The sequence below is a fragment of the Papio anubis genome, chromosome 17 (assembly GCF_008728515.1).
Source record: "Papio anubis isolate 15944 chromosome 17, Panubis1.0, whole genome shotgun sequence".
Classification (NCBI taxonomy): Eukaryota; Metazoa; Chordata; class Mammalia; order Primates; family Cercopithecidae; genus Papio; species Papio anubis.
In genome coordinates, this window is record NC_044992.1 from 55,223,085 (window position 1) to 55,239,366 (window position 16,282).

The following is a 16,282-nucleotide window of genomic DNA, read 5'->3' on the forward strand; positions in this document are numbered from 1 at the left end:
CTGGCAATCATCCCCCATCCTGATGCTATTCTGGAGCTTTCAGCCACCAGTAATCTCATTAGCATACAAAAAGACACTCTTATCTCTCCTGGTAGTAAAATACCAAGGCTCTTAGTACTTCTTGTGTCTATTACTGGAGGACTAAGATCAAGTATTATAATAAAAGATGCTCTTATCATCCCAATACTGTAAGAGTTTTAGGAAACTATAATGGTTTTAGGAGCTCTAAAACCATGTCAGGAACTGGGGATGGGAGGCAGAACCAAATATATGTTTCCTATGTCATAATGCTATAACTCACAGAACTTACATTCAAGGACAACACCTGTTTATAAAGGAAGTTTCTGGCTTAAGTGACCGGGTGAATGGTGGTGCTCTTCATTTGAGGTTTGGGGGGAAATGTAATGAATTCATTTTATGAAATGTGAAATTTGAGGTGATGATGGGTTATCCAGAGGACATGAGATATTTGGGTTATGGACCCACAGGAGAGGGCAGAGGAAGAGAGAATTGGAAGTCATGGCCATCCATTGGTAACTGAAGTTTTTAAAAACTATAATGTATAATTTACTTTTTAATCTTGGTGTGCAGTTTTATGAATTTTCACACATGTGTAAATGTGTAGCTACCACCACAATTAGCATACATCACCTTACAGGTTACATGGTGATACTCGTTTCTGGTCACTCTTTTCCCCTATCCTTCACCTGGGAAACCAATGAGCTGTGAACATGGTTACACTAAATAACAGATTTTCAATGTAGATGAAACAGCTTTGTATAGGAAGAAGATGCCATCTAGGACTTCATCGCTAGAGAGAAGTCAGTGCCTGGGTTCCAAACTTTGAAGGATAGGCTGACTCTTGTTAGGGGTTAATGCAGCTGCTGACTTTAAATTGAAGCCAGTGCTCATTTACCATTTCCAGACTTCTAGGGTCCTAAAGAATGATGCTAAATCCACTCTACCTGTGCTCTATAAATGGAACAATAAAGCCTGGATGACAGCATATCTGTTTTACAGCATGGTTTACCAAATATTTTAGGCCCACCGTTGAGATCTACTGCACAGAAACAAAGATAACATTCAAAATAATCCTGCCCATTGACAGTCCATCTGGTCACCCAAGTGCTCTGATGGAAACGTTCAAGGAGATTAATGTTATTCTCATGCCTGCAAACACAACATTCATTCTTCAGCCATGGATCAAGGAGTACATTTTGACTTTCAAGTCATATTATTTAAGAAATACATTTTGCAAGGGTATAGCTGCCATAGATAGTGATTCCTCTGATGGATCTAGGCAAAGTAAATTGAAATTCTGGAAAGGATTTACCATTCTACATACCATTAAGAACATTTACGATTCATGGGAGGAGGTCAAAACGTCAGCATTAACAGAAGTTTGGAAGAAGTTGATTCCAACCCTCGTGGACAGCTTTGAAGACTTCATTGGAGGAAGTAACTGTCGATGTGTGGAAATAGTAAGAGAACTAGAATTCGAAATAAAGCCTGAAGATGCACTGAATTGCAGTAATCTCATGATAAAACTTGAATGGATGAGAAGTTACTTACAGATGTGCAGAGAAAGTGGTTTCTTGAGATGGAATCTATGCCTGGTGAAGATGCTGTGAACATTGTTGAAATGACAGCAAATAATTTAGAATATTTCATAAACCTAGTTGATAAAACAGTGCCAGGGTTTGAAAGGATTGACTTCAATTTTGAAAGAAATTCTAAGTAAAATGCCATCAAATAGTATCATGTGCTACAGAGAAATCTTTCATGAAAGGAAGAGTTATTTGAGTTATTTGAGGTGGCAAACTTCATTTGTTGTCTTATTTTCAGAAATTGTCACAACCACGCCAGCCTTCAGAAACTACCACTCTAATCAGTCAGCATCCGTCAACATAAAGACCCTCCACCAGCAAAAAGATCCCAACTTGCTGAAGGCTCAGATGATAACATTTTTTAGCAAGAAAGTATTTTTAAATAAAGTTATATATATTTCTTTTTAGATATAATGCTATTACAAACATAATACAAAGTTAGTGGACTATAGTATATCATAAACATAACTTTTGTCTGCACTGGGCAACCAAGAAATTTGTGTGACTTGCATTATTGCGATCTTCATTTTCTTGCAGTGGTCTGGAATGGAACCAGCAAAATCTCTGAGGTATGCCTGTATATGATCTTGGAAGACTGGCTTCTTTCACTTGGCATAATGCCTTTGAGATTCATCTGAATTGTTGTGTCAGAAAGTACTAGTGAGTGTTCCTTTTTATTGCTGAGTGGTGTGCCATTGTATGGATGTATTGTTTGCTTATCTGTTCACCCACTGAAGACCATTCAGATTATTTCCAATTTTAGGTGATTATGAATAGAGCCACTACAGACATTCATGTATGGGTTTTTATGTGAACATAAGTTTTCATATCTGTAGGGCTGATGCCTAGGAAGTAGGATTGTTGGATCATATGCTAGATGTATGTTTAACTACATAAGGAACTTCCAAGCAGTTTTCCAGAGTAGCTGTACCCTTTTCATTCCCACCAGCAACATATAAGAGTTCCAACTGCTCCACCCCCTTGGTAGCACTTGGTATTGTCAATTGTAAAAAATTTTAGCTATTCTATGTGTAGTGGTGTTTCATTGTGGTTTTAATTGGCATTTCTCTGATGGCTAATGAACATCTTTTCATGTGCTTGTCTTCCATGTATCCCCTATGGTGAAGTGTCATCAGATCTTTTGCCCATGTTTTATTTGGTTGTTTGTTTTCTCATTGGTGAAATTTAAGAGTTCATTGTGTATTCTATATACAAATCTTCTGTTGGATGTGTGTTTTACTTGCTTTGTTTATTCTCTTAACAGTGTTTGATAAAGTTCATTTATCTTTTTTTAATGGTTCATGTTTTTACTATCATATTTAAAAACTCTTTGGCTAATCACAGGTCATAAAGATTTCTCCTGTGTTTCTTCTAAAAGTTTTATATGTAGATGTATGATTTTTTTTTTAATATAAAGTGTGAGGCTAAGGTTGATATGTTTGTTTGGTTTTTCGTATGGTTATGTAATTGTTCTAACACCATTGTTGAAAAGACTACACTTTATCCTTTGAGTAGCTTTTGCACTGTTGTTAAAAATCAATTGGCCATATTTATTTGGGTCTATTTCTGCACTCTCTGTTCTGTTAACTGATCTCTTTGTATCCTTTTGCCAGTACTGCACTGTCTTGATTACTGTAGCTTTATAGTAAGTCTTAAAATAGGGTAGTATAATTCTTCCAACTTTGTTCTTTTTCAAAATTGTCATAGCTATTTTAGATCCTTTGCTTTTCCATATAAATTTTAGAATCATCTTGTCTATCTATAAAAAGATCCTTCTGGGATTTTGGGTGGAATTACATTAAATCTATAGATCAACTGGGATAGAACATTTTTTCCATGTGGGGTCTTCTTTTAGTACATGAACACGTTACGTCTTTCCATTTGTTTAGTTCTTCCTTGATATTTTTCATCAGCATTTGGTAGTTTCCAGCATATAGATCTCGTACATGTTTCATTAGACTTACACATAAAATACATAAGTATTTTTTTTGAGCTAGTGGTATAGTAGTCGCCTCTTGTCCACAGGGGGTACACACCACAGCCCCCAGTGGATTCCTAAAACTGCGGATAGCCCCGAACCCTATATATACTTACGTCTTTTCTTACATATACATATGTACCTATGATAAAGTTTAATTTATAAATTACGCATAGTAAGATATTCACAACAATAACAATAGTAAAATAGAACAATTATATCTATATATTATAACAAATATGAATGTGATCTTTTCTCGCAGAATATCTTATTGTACTTTATTCATCCTTCTTCTTGTGATCTGTTGATCTGATAACCAAGATCACTAATGAGCATATCCAAATGACTAACAGGCAGGTAGGGTATACAGCATGGATATGCCGGAAGTTACTAATGGCAGGTATGGTATACAGCAGTGGATATGCTGGAAGGGATGATTTACATCCTGGGCAGGATGACGTGAGATTCACACCACTCAGTATGGGGTGTAATTTAAAACATGAATTGGTAATTTCTTGGATTTTCCATTTAATATATTCAGACTACAGTTGACTGTAGGTAGCTGAAACCATGGAAAGAGAAATCACAGATAAGGGGGTGGGTGAACTCTTGTTTTTAAAATTTTGGTTTCTTATTGTACATTGGTAATATTTAAAACATATATATACACACACACACACACACATATATATAGACTGGGCGTGGTGGCTCATGCTTGTAATCTCAGCACTGTAGGAGGCTGAGGCAGGCGGATCACCTGAGGTCAAGACCAGTCTGGCGAACATGGTAAAACTCTGTCTCTACGAAAAATACAAAAATTAGCCAGGCATGCTGGCGGGCACCTGTAATCCCAGCTACTTGGGACTGAGTTCAAGACCAGTCTGGCCAACATGGTAAAACTCTGTGTCTACGAAAAATACAAAATTAGCCAGGCAAGCTGGTGGGCACCTGTAATCCCAGCTACTCGGGAGGCTGGGGCAGGAGAATCGCTTGAACCGGGAGGCAGAGGTTGCAGTGAGCCAAGATTGCACCACTGTGCTCCAGCTGTGTGACAGACCGAGACTCCATCTCAAAAAATAAAATAAAACATAGGTATATGATTTCTTTTTTACTTTGTATCGTATAACTTTGCTAAACTAACTTATTACTTCTAATAGATGTTTTTTGTTTTTGTTTTTTAGTAGGTTCCTTTGAATCTTTTAAGTGGACAATAATGTCTGTTGATAATAGCGAGAGTTTTATTTGTTCCTTTCCAGTATGTATGCTCTTTATTCTTTTTCTCATTTTATGGCACTGGCTAGCACTTCTAGTACAACGATGGCTAAGAGTGGTGGGAGTGGTGTTCTTGCCTTGTTTCCTGAGCGTTGGTAGGAGGGATACGTTGTTTTTGACAAATAAATATGATGCTAGCTGTAGCTATTTTATGGATGTTCTTTATCAAGTTGAAGTAGTTCCCCTGTATTCCTACTTTCCTAGTTTTCTTCAAGTGCTAATTTTTTTAAAAAATACTTTTTCTCTGATCAAGTAATAAGATCATGTGATTTTTCTTCTTTGAACCATTAGTATGGTAGATTACACTGAATGATTTTCAAATACTAAACTAGTCTAGCATTTCCAGGATAAACCCCACCCACTCATAGTTTGTTGTTCTTTTTCTACATTACTGGATTTTATTTTCTAATATTTTGTTGAGGATCTTTGTTTCTATGTTCCTAAAGGGATTTTGGTGTGTAGTATTCTTTTCTGGTAATGTCTTTATCTGGTTTGACATTTGAGTAATCCTGTCTTCATAAAATGAGTTTGGAGTATTTTCTACTCTTCTGTTTTCTGGAAGAAATTGTAGAATTTGTGTTATTTCTTTAAATGTTTGGTAGAATTCACCTGTTTAGTTATTTGGGCTTGGATATTTCTTTTTCATAAATTTTTTAAACTATAGACTTCAATAGTTATAGCAATATTCAGGTTACTGTTTAATCTTGAGTGAGTTTCAGTAGTTATTAAGTATTTACTAAAAAGGTGTATTTAAAAGACCAGGCTCTGCTATAGAATAGCTTTATGACCTTGGGAAAGGTACTTTAGCCTTAATCTCTCTGTCCTTAATTTGTTAATCTGAAAAATCAAAGTTTTAGAGTTGTCTTTTTCAAGGTTTCTTCCAATTTTTTAATTCTGGTGGATAAGAGTATGTGTTTGAAGTTTATGTGAAAGGACTGTGAGCCTCTCTTTCTTGTTTTCTCTGTCATTTATTGAGTGAGCATTGATTTATTTAGATTCACTTTGCCTTTTTATCAGATAAGTTCCACATTTCCTCCTAATAAATGAATTATCTGTTGATGAAAGGTATGGGAGGAAAGCCTGTTTATGCATTTATACATGATTTACCTATGGTGTGTAAAAAATTACTTTCATAAGCTATTTAGGTGAGAAAATTAAGACATATCATGTGTTAGTCTTTAATGTTAAATTTTCTTGAAAAAATTATCAGTTTAGAATTTTAGAAATGTTAGAAATACATTTCTCTTTTGGTGATTGTTCTTCTGTATCTTCATGATTAAAAAATTCATTTATTTTTGGCTACTTAATAGAGACAATGTCTATATAAGTATTTTTTGCAAAATCATCTGGTATACTGTTGTGCATTCTGTCCTTTTGTTGAATTAAAGCAAAGTGAAAGTAGCATACAGATTTACTGCTGAAAGAAACATTAAGTTGCAGGCTGCAGCTGGAGGATTTTACGTAGGCACCTGTGGGTTTGAGTGCGTTCAATATACAGACTGCAGTAGGAGGCTGGCACTGACTCTGCTGACTCCAGTACACTCCTTCACTGCTGTTCTGCCGATTTCTCCACTGTCCAGAAGACAAACAAAATGGTGCAGCATGTACAGGGCTTGGGAAAAAAATAACCGTCAATATGATCCAGAGGTGAGTTTGCTACAGTGAACAGGAGAGAAAATTGTTAACAAGATTAAAGGCTTGGATGTGGTTCAGTATGTCAGATGTCTTCAGCTGTTTTAATATTTGATTCTGGCCAGTAAGAATGAAACTGTTGTAGTTCTAAAATCTTCATGCCCTCTATATAAAGAGGTTCAGGTATATTGTATTTATAACATTACTAGATGCATGCATGGTAGTTTTAAACATTTATATTTATACTAAGCGTGTAATGTGTGTGTCTATATAGATAGGTGTTTGTGAAGGTTATATCTATTAATACTGGATTTTTAAAAAGTAAGCACTTCTAGTTTTTATATTTTCTCTGTTGTACATTTGTCGCAGCTCCTGCCAATGTCTCTTTCCCTATATTGTTCATTTTATAATAGCAGAAAACATTAGTAGCACATTCTGTGGTGAGATATGGAAAATCAGTAGAATGAACCCTGGAGTTGGCACTTCATATTTTATTGATGACTGTAATGCAGTGTGAGTTCGCATTGCACATAGTCATGATTTAAATGATTACCTCTTCTATGAAAGCAAAATGTTTGTAAGAACAGCCATGTTGTAGACAGGGAGCATAAAATAAAGGAGAGGAAGTAGGACAAGTAACATTTCTCTGTCCTTGGTTTCTTGAACAATGTTCAGCATTGACTCAAGGCACTGTCATTTCAGAAGTACAGTATAGAAACAATTGAGCATCAAGCATAGATGAAACATGGAGGCTTAGTTTCCCACCCCCTCCCAAGAAGCACTTTACTTATGTACTCACATATTTTGGGTTTCTGTGGCTGTGTTACTGGGGAGCTGTCCAGTTGAGACAAGATGTTTACTTAAGCCACACCCAGCAGATTCAGCTTTTCATGTGTTGGGGGGCACTATTTTAATCCTGTGCTGATTTGTAACCATCATCTGTGGGATGCCTTTGAGTTGTAAAAAGAGAGAAACTACTAGATTCACAGATTTCAGCTTAATATGTTTTTGAATATCTGAGTTGCTGTATTAATAGCACAGAAGAGCAGTATTTAAGTTATGCAGCATTTATCTCTGGCAGAGAGAGAGAGAATATGTGTATGGTTCCACTACAAGTGTAATGCAAGTATTCTAATCATATAGCTAAAAATGCTGCTGGTATATTATTTTGGTTAGTGTTGTGGGTAGTAAATTGGAGTATGACATTCAGAGTTCAGATTTTCTTATTTGAGAAAATATTTGTCCAAACATTTTAAATACTTGACTTAATTTTTCTGTGCTTTTAAAAGATTTGCCAGGGATTCAGCCTGCGCTTAGAAATGTATAATGTTTTATTCCATGCTAAAGACATTTTGTATGTGATAAGAATTAACAACTGTATGGCTGGCTGTCTGCCACTGTGTTGGATTACCTTACCTACCTTTGTAGACCAAAATAATAAGGAGTAAACATTAATCCTAGTAGTCTCCATAGTACTCATATTGTATATTTTCAGAGACTCTTTTTTTATAGCCAAAGCAAATTCTGTGTTCTCCCCAAAAAGAAAAAAATATTAAAAACAAATCTCTCATTTGTACTATATTTCTTTGATTTTTATCAAATAACTCAAAAGAATGAGATTTTTTTATGTCAAGTTTAGTGACAATAACTAACTACAGATTGAAATATACTATATTATTGAAATGTTTCATGGATCTAAAATGTTATATAACCCTGATGGAATGTTGCAGATGAAACAAAGAAATCTGATTGGTTCCTCACAAGATACAGCAGCCTCGAAATCCATTCTAACCAGAGGCTTCTACAGCAGCCTGAGTGGTTAGTATCACATAAAAACAAAAATGCCTTGGAGAAGGGAAGGGGTTTGGAAGAGAAAATGAAGTCACTAAAGCACTTCAGTAATCTTAATCACTGAACATTTTTTTTCAGCCTCTTTTTTTATTTTTATTTTTTTGCTTTGCTTGGTGTTACTTAAAGGGAGTGTTATATTCTATCAAGTTAATGAACTTTCCAAGTAGTATTCTGTAATGAACTACAAGAGTCTCTCTAAAAAGAGTTTTATGTTAACTGATAGACTGGGTTAATGAATAACATAATTTCAGAACATTTATGAAATATGAATGAGTGGGACTTGTTGGGGGAAGGAGATGGATGAGATGGAAAAGAGCTCTGAAGAACAGGACACTCATACTAACTCTTTGGTCCCACCCTTTCCCATCATATTAAAATTGCATTAGATAATTTGTCATCTAAGACTTTAGTGATGCTTGGTGAGGGCACATTGTTATTGACACTCGAACAGCAGGATACTGCAAGTCAGAACAGGTGGAGAATTGTTTGCTGTCTCCTAGCTATTAGAAATACCCTTGAGATGTGAGAATAATGTATGTTAGCTTTTACGTGTTTGTTATTCTTGGCTAGATAGTCTGCTGGAATATAGTTGCAAATTATAGTACCAAATATGCAACTTTTCTCTGCATTTACAGAAAATATTTAAAATATGCCTGTAGTTTATTCTACTAAAATTTGAAAATTCTTATATTTAAACCGTAATAGGTCAACTTCAGTTATAGGATCTAAGGGAGGGAAAGTTATTGTGAGCAGGAGTGAGCATTTACATTAAGAGAATGAATAATATTGAAAGGAAGTAAAGAAGCATCATAAAATAAAGCATATTAAAGAAAATATATGTAGATATATCTGATAAAAGTCCACTATATTTTGTAGGTTCTGTTTCTGTGCTTATTTTCTAAATTATCCAATATGCTAATAGAGTCAGGCTGAAGGCAGCTGGCTGCAAGTGTTACAAGCTGAAAACAAAATGGCTGGCAAGGATTACTACTGTAAATTTGCAATAGAGAGCTGGATGCATTTAAGATATCTTTTGTTGAAACAGTGTTAAAAAGTAAGATGATGAGGGAATGACTGTTGTATGAGCTGTTTTTGACAATAAACATTTTATTAAAAAATACTCGATTACAGCATGAAAACAAAAGGTTTTACACTACAAATACACTAATTCATTTTCAACTAAGCAATAAAAATCTCATTAGTATTTATTTAGCTATCATTGTCTTTATAATTTTAAGACCCAAGTAGTTTCTGAGGGTATTGTTTATGAATCTTTCAGATTCACAGTGTGGTTAAGGGTAGAAGAAATTAACAGTGAAGAATTTGTTACATTCTTGGAATGGGGAGGTGGAATTGAGAGATAAGTTTCTGGGAGTTTTATGTATTTTTTAATCTTCTAGACTAGCCTATATTAAGGATGGAAGACATAGAATAACTAGAAAACTTAGAGATAAAAATGAAAATGTAGTTTATAAAGTAACAACATCCATAGATCTGTATTTTATTTTATTTTTTTCTATTAAAGACCTGTTCATAAAACTATTTGTATTTTAGAAAAGACTTTTCTCTGTATAGCCATAACCTGTTTCCATTGATTTTTAGCAATTGTTGAAAGATTACATGGACATGAAAATTGTTGATAGGCTTGGTTAGATTGAGAAATAGCTTCGGGAATTAATTAGGTAGATTGAAGACAGCACATACATTCACATATCTATCTCTCACATTGTAAAGGCTATGTACTTCAAGAGGGCAAAAATGTAAATTTGTTATTGCCGGTTCTCTAGCACATAGTACAATGCCTCATCACTTAATGGGTTCCCAGTAATTGATGTACAAATAATAATCACAAATGTGTGTGTTTAGTATTCACACGCATACACATATATAAACCCATACATAATTATAAACCCATATATATACATATATAAAGCCGTACATAATTATGCTGATTTAATTTCCACAACCTCGTGAAATAAATTCTATTATTCTACTCATTTAACGATGAAAAAACTGAGGCAGAGACCAAGAAGTTAAGTGACTTGACCAAAGTCACACAGTAAATGGTGGAGTCGGGACTTGTACTCGTGTACTTTGAACTCTTTCATCATCTTTTCCTCTAGTAATTGAAGATTAAGCTGTATTAGTATTCAACAGTATCTTTAGCCCTCAGAAGCATACATTGTATATATGTTCTGGCAGAAACTGCAAAGCAGAGAAAACCTTTCTGCTACATCTTTCAAAATTGCTTTAACTGATGTTTTGTTTTCAAAAATCCCTTTTCAATCATTCAGCTGTAGCTGATGGCCATTATCATCATCAACTAATGCAGATGTACAGTTCTAAAAGCAATTTTATATACCCATAGTAAAAGTATATACAGGAAGCAGTTGGAAAAATATATTAAGTTTTCTCTCCCCAAAATGGCTGCCAACATCTATCAGTCATCAAGTCCAGATGATAAAACTTTCGTGTATTTCTGACCTTTGTCTTCTCTTTACTTCTTCATTCTCATTTCTTCAGAATCTCATGTCACTTAAATTATTGTGTCTCCAATCTCAGTAGCCTTTAGTTCATTCTCTATTTTGCTGTAAGAATGAATTTTCTTAAATGTTCATCTGATTTTTCTAATAAGTACCTTCCATTAGTTTTCCAAATAAAACATGGCTTGGTTTCTTACTAGTTCCCTTTGCTTTAACTATATCCCAACACAGATGCACACAGACATAGATAATATATAGACCAGACAGATTTAGAATTTGGTTTAAAAAGATTAATGTTTGAATCTCCTTTCTCAGAGATGAAAATTCTCAGTATAAATGTATCCATGAAGGATTTTTAGTTTAGTATTGTGTGTTTTAAAATATAATAGATGGTATCATTTCCTCTATATCATTCTGCAACTTGCTTTTCTGCTCTTGTTAGAAACCTAGTTTGTTTCTTTTATGTATTGTATAGTATTCTATTTTATGAGCCCATTTCTTCCATCCATTTCCCTCCTAATATGAATTTGAGTTTTCTGGTTTTTTGTATGTGTGATCACAAATAATGTTCCAGTGAATATCCTTACCTGCACGTTAGTTTTTCTAGGAACTGTACCTAGAAATGGACTTGCAAATGTAGGTTATTTGCATTATTACTTTTACTACATGATTTCACTACTTTGTCACTTTCCCAATTTATATTCTTAGAAGTGTTTGAGAGTTTTTTTTTTTTCCTCCTATCCAATAGTCATATGGTCAGATTTCTTCCTTTTTCTCAGTGTGGTAGGAGAAAGGTAATGTTCTAGTGATTTAATTTGTTTCCTTAATTTCTAGTGAGGTTGAACATTTTTTCATGTGTTTTATAGGCCTTTAGAGTTCCTCATTTGTTAATAACCTCTTTATATCCTTTATACATCTTTCTGTTGGATTGTCTTTTTCTTACTGATTTATAGGAGTTCTTTATGGATTCTGGACAGGTTCAGCAACTGTAGCCCATAGGCCAAATCCAGCCTGCCCCCTGTTTTTGTGTGGCCTGTGAGCTAAGGATGGTTTTTCCATTTATTTTCCAATCATTCTGAAAAAAATTAAAGGAGAATAAAATGTTACAACCTATGAACATTACAGAAAATTCAAATCTCAGTGTCCTTGAATAGTTTTAGTGGGATACAGATGCACTCATTTATTTACATATTGTCTGTGCCTGCTTTTGCACCACAATGGCAGAGTTGAGTAGTCATGACAGAGAGCATATGGTCTGCAAAGCCTAAAATATTTACTCTCTTTATAGAAAAAGTTTGCAGACCCTTATTTTAGATTGATCCTTAGCCTGTGATATTTATAACAGATACCCTCTGTCAGTCTGTACTCTGTCTTAAAATGTGGCCTTTGGTTTTAGGACTGAAACTCCAAACTTCTGTTAAATAGAAGTTTAAAATTTTAATTTATTCAAATCTATCATTCTTTGTTATACTACATGTTATTTCAGGAATCTTTCTTTACTCAGAGACCACAAATACATTCTTCTGTATTTTCTTGAAATAGCTTTGAAGTTTTGTTTTTTCACTTCCATATTTTTAATACATTTGGGTTTTTTTTCCTTTTTTTTTTTAATTGTTTTGGTAAGAGGATTATGGTATGAGAAAAGGGTCTAATTTTTTTTTCTCATGTGGAGAAAGCCAGTTTTCCCCACCATATTTGTTGTTGAATACCCTTTTCTTTCTCCAGTGATTTATCATCCCAGCTGTCTCATGTACTAAGAATCTCTTATATTTGCATATGAGTCTTTTCTGGGTTCTTTTATTCAGTTCTTTCCGTATTCTTTTTATTTAAAAATTATTTTTAGAAAGTAGAGATGGGAGTCTCACTATGTTGCCTAAGCTGGTCTCGAACTCCTGGGCTCAAGTAATTTTCCCATATTAGCCTTCCAAGTAGCTGGGACTATAGGCACACACGATCATGCCTGGCTTCTCTCTTTATTCTTTGATTAAATATTTCTGCATTCTGTTTGGTCGTAATAATTCCCATTATCCAACTACTTAATCATTGTATTCACTTTTCCTAGTTCCTTGGGAGAAAAATACAAAATGTAACACTGAAGAACTTTTCTAATGATAAGTTTAGGGAAAGGAATATTGTTTTTAAATTTTGTATATTGCATATACAAAGGTAACACTGTTATCTTTAATAAATTCTTTTTTTTTTTTTTTTTTTTTGAGACAGAGTCACGCTCTGTTGCCCAGGCTGGAGTGCAGTGGTGTGATCTTGGCTCACTGCAACCTCCACCTCCTGGGTTTAAGCGATTCTCCTGCCTCAGCCTTCTAAGTAGCTGGGACTACAAGTGTGTGCCACCACACCCAACTCTTTTTTTTTTTTTTTTGAGATGGAGTTTCACTCTTGTTGCCCAGGCTGCTGGAGTGCAGTGGCACCATCTCAGTTCACTGCATCCTCCATCTTTTGGATTCAAGTGATTCTTCTGTTGCAGCCTCCTGAGTAGCTAAGATTATAGGCGCTCACCACAACACTTGGCTAATTTTTGTATAGACAGAGTTTCATCGTGTTGGCCAGGCTGGTCTCGAACTCCTGACCTCAGGTGATCCACCTGCCTTGGCCTCCCAAAGTGCTGAGAGCCACCATACTCGGCCTTTAATAAATTCTTTAACATATTTTGATCTCAAATTTCTAGTTTCATTGCCATTATTATTATAATCAAGTAATATAGTACAGATTAGGTACCTACAAGTGCATGGTATTATGCTAAGTACTTTAAAAAAACATTTATATATAACCAGTAAAGATTTTAGGCATAATGGGATGAATAAAGTATAATTTATTTGAAAAAACAAATTTGAGGAATATTTGCATAATATATGATTATTTGGCTTTGTATTGCTTTGATTTTCCAGTGAGTGTCTATATATTTAAATTTATCAGTCAAAACAGAAAGGTCGTGTTTTTTTCTTGGAAGTGAAATGGAGGTGGGGAGATCTGATTTTTAGTCAATCAGTAGCTGTCATTCTAAATAGGGAGTAAGAGGTTTCTTGTGAACCATGTGACGTAAAATAAAAATAGCCTATTACTAATGTCTTTTGAAATTTTTACTTCCTCATATACGAAGGCAGGGATTTTAGGTGAAAACTGTTTTATCCTTCCTTACTCCTCAGGTATACAGTAGTTGTTTTTCTGGTGCCTGCTTTAGACATCTGAAGATAGAGATCAGAAACTGAAAGAAAGCCAATATTAGAAAAACAAAAGTAGATCCAATTAGAAATGAAGCTGGAAAAGTAGAACCTTACAGATCATGTTCAATTTTATATCTTCTGATGGGAGAACATTTAAGCATTCTAAGTATAAAGTGAGGTAACTGTTAGATTTGCATTTCTAAATGATTACTCAGCTATTTGTGGATATATGTTGAGAAGAGAATGGACATAGGAGTGGATGCAGGTTGGAGATGGAGACAAGTGGATGGATTCAAGAGACATTTAGGAGAGAAAATCAACAATATTTGATGATGAATTCATTGAGATGGGGAGCTCTGATGGAGAGGATCAGGTTTGAAGGGATGAAAGGAAGTTTAGAATTTCATATTTCAATATTTTGAGTTTGAAGTATATTTGAGACATCCAAGTGGATGTTTCAAAAAGGCAGTTGTTATATAGACAGACTTTTCCAATTTATATACAAATAAATGAATAGGGGCTTCCTAGTGAAATAACGAATTTAAAAGTATGTAGAGGAAGAAAAATATCTTTTCTTCGTTCATCACTAGGTTCATGACGGAGACCCCTAAAACAAAAGACAGATTTGTTAACAATGAATAAAGCATACAAATTTACTTAATGAATTTTATGTGGCACTGGAGCCTTCATAAGGAAATGAAGACCTGAAGAAATGGGTAAATCTGTGTATTTTTAATGTTAGATTTGACGAAGAAGTGGATAGCTGTGAAGAAGTGTGATTGGATTTTAAAAAAGTGTAATTTTATGGTAGTAAACTGGGGATGGGGTGTGGGGGAACTTAGCAAGACTTTTTATTAAGATTCTTTTCTGTATGCCTCTGTCTTCAGAGATAAAGATGTTTCTTTCCTCCAGGGATAGGCAGGACACCTCTTGAATGAGGGTCTTATGACCTGCTTTAGGAGAAGATTAAAAAATCCTTTCTAGGTTTTAGGAGTCTGCTTTAGGAAGAAGTGCAAGGGGAGGGCGAGAGTGATCTTTCTGCTTCTGTTCTGTTAAATGCCAGGGTGCCATATTTTGAGGTATCATGTCCTGAACTCCATCAAGTAAAACATAAATATTTGAGTTGAGAATTGAGAATTACTGCAGAACTCCAGTTTGAGAACACCTTATTTGGTTTTTGAAAAAACAAAAAGGGTTAGACAATTTCACTTCTGACTGTTCATGTTTCCCTCTGTCTAGCTCTAGACCTGGAATTAATGAAGTACTAAGTAGGGTGGTTATACATTTACGTCTTTAATCCATCTTGATTTGAGTTTTTTATATGGTATAAGGAAGGGGTCCAGTTTCAGTCTTCTTCGTATGGCTAGCCAATTATCCCAGTACCATTTATTGAATAGGGAGTCTTTTCACCATTGCTTGTTTTTGTAAGCTTTGTTGAAGATCAGATGGTTGTATGTGTGCAGCCTTATTTCTGGGCTCTATATTCTGCTCCATTGGAGCTGGAGGCCGTTATCCTCAGCAAACTGATGCAGGAACAGAAAACCAAGTACTACATGTTCTCTCTTGTAAGTGGGAGCTAAGTGATGAGTACACATGGAGACAAAGAGAGAAACAACAGACAGACCCTGGGGCCTACTTGAGGGTGAAGGGTAGGAGGAGGGAGAGGATCAGAAAAAAATAACTATTGGTCCTGCATGATGAAATAATCTGTACAACAAACCCCTGTGATACAAGTTTATCTATGTAGCAAACCTGCACAGGTACATCTAAACCTAAAATAAAAGATAAGGAGAGTGAATCAGATTTTAAATTTAACCCTTAGTAAAATGGAATATTATTTCTCCTTCCCAACCCTCCATTTTCTATTCTCTTAATGGCATTATAATCAAGCAAGTGAAATTCCCAAATTCCCAAAGAATTCTGAGGCATCCAGAATTCCCTTCTTTCCCTCATTTTACTCATGCAAATTAATTCAACAGCTATTTTTTGAATACCTTCTATGTGTCAGATACTATTCTAGCAATGGCTAATAAAGCATTGAACACAAAATTATTTGTCCTCATGGAATTTATATTCTAGTGGGGGAAGATGACAAGAATCAAGATGAATAGGTAAAATACAGAGTATGTTAGTGATAAGTACTAAGGAGAAAAATAAAGCAAGGAAGAATTAAAAAATGTATATCTGTGTCAATATGGTGGTGGTGGGGTACCATTTTAGAGTGATGAGGAAAGGCATGATTCGGGGAACAGTGACGTATCTACCCAAAGGAGAGGCAGG

General features: G+C 34.8%; 1 protein-coding gene across 8 annotated transcripts in view; it reads left to right on the forward strand.

The window, feature by feature from the left end:
* TANC2 (tetratricopeptide repeat, ankyrin repeat and coiled-coil containing 2) overlaps positions 1-16,282 on the forward strand; it is a 471,789-nt gene that overhangs the window by 76,687 nt on the left and 378,820 nt on the right. The window contains exon 1 of one of the 8 annotated variants that reach the window (XM_017950848.3): positions 5,489-6,504. The exons of 6 other annotated variants lie outside the window; for them this stretch is intronic. The gene's annotated coding sequence lies outside the window, so the exon portion shown is untranslated. Of the gene's footprint in view, positions 1-5,488; positions 6,505-8,258; positions 8,308-16,282 lie in introns of those variants that run through there. One more of the 8 variants, XM_031657668.1, reaches the window with a different exon arrangement.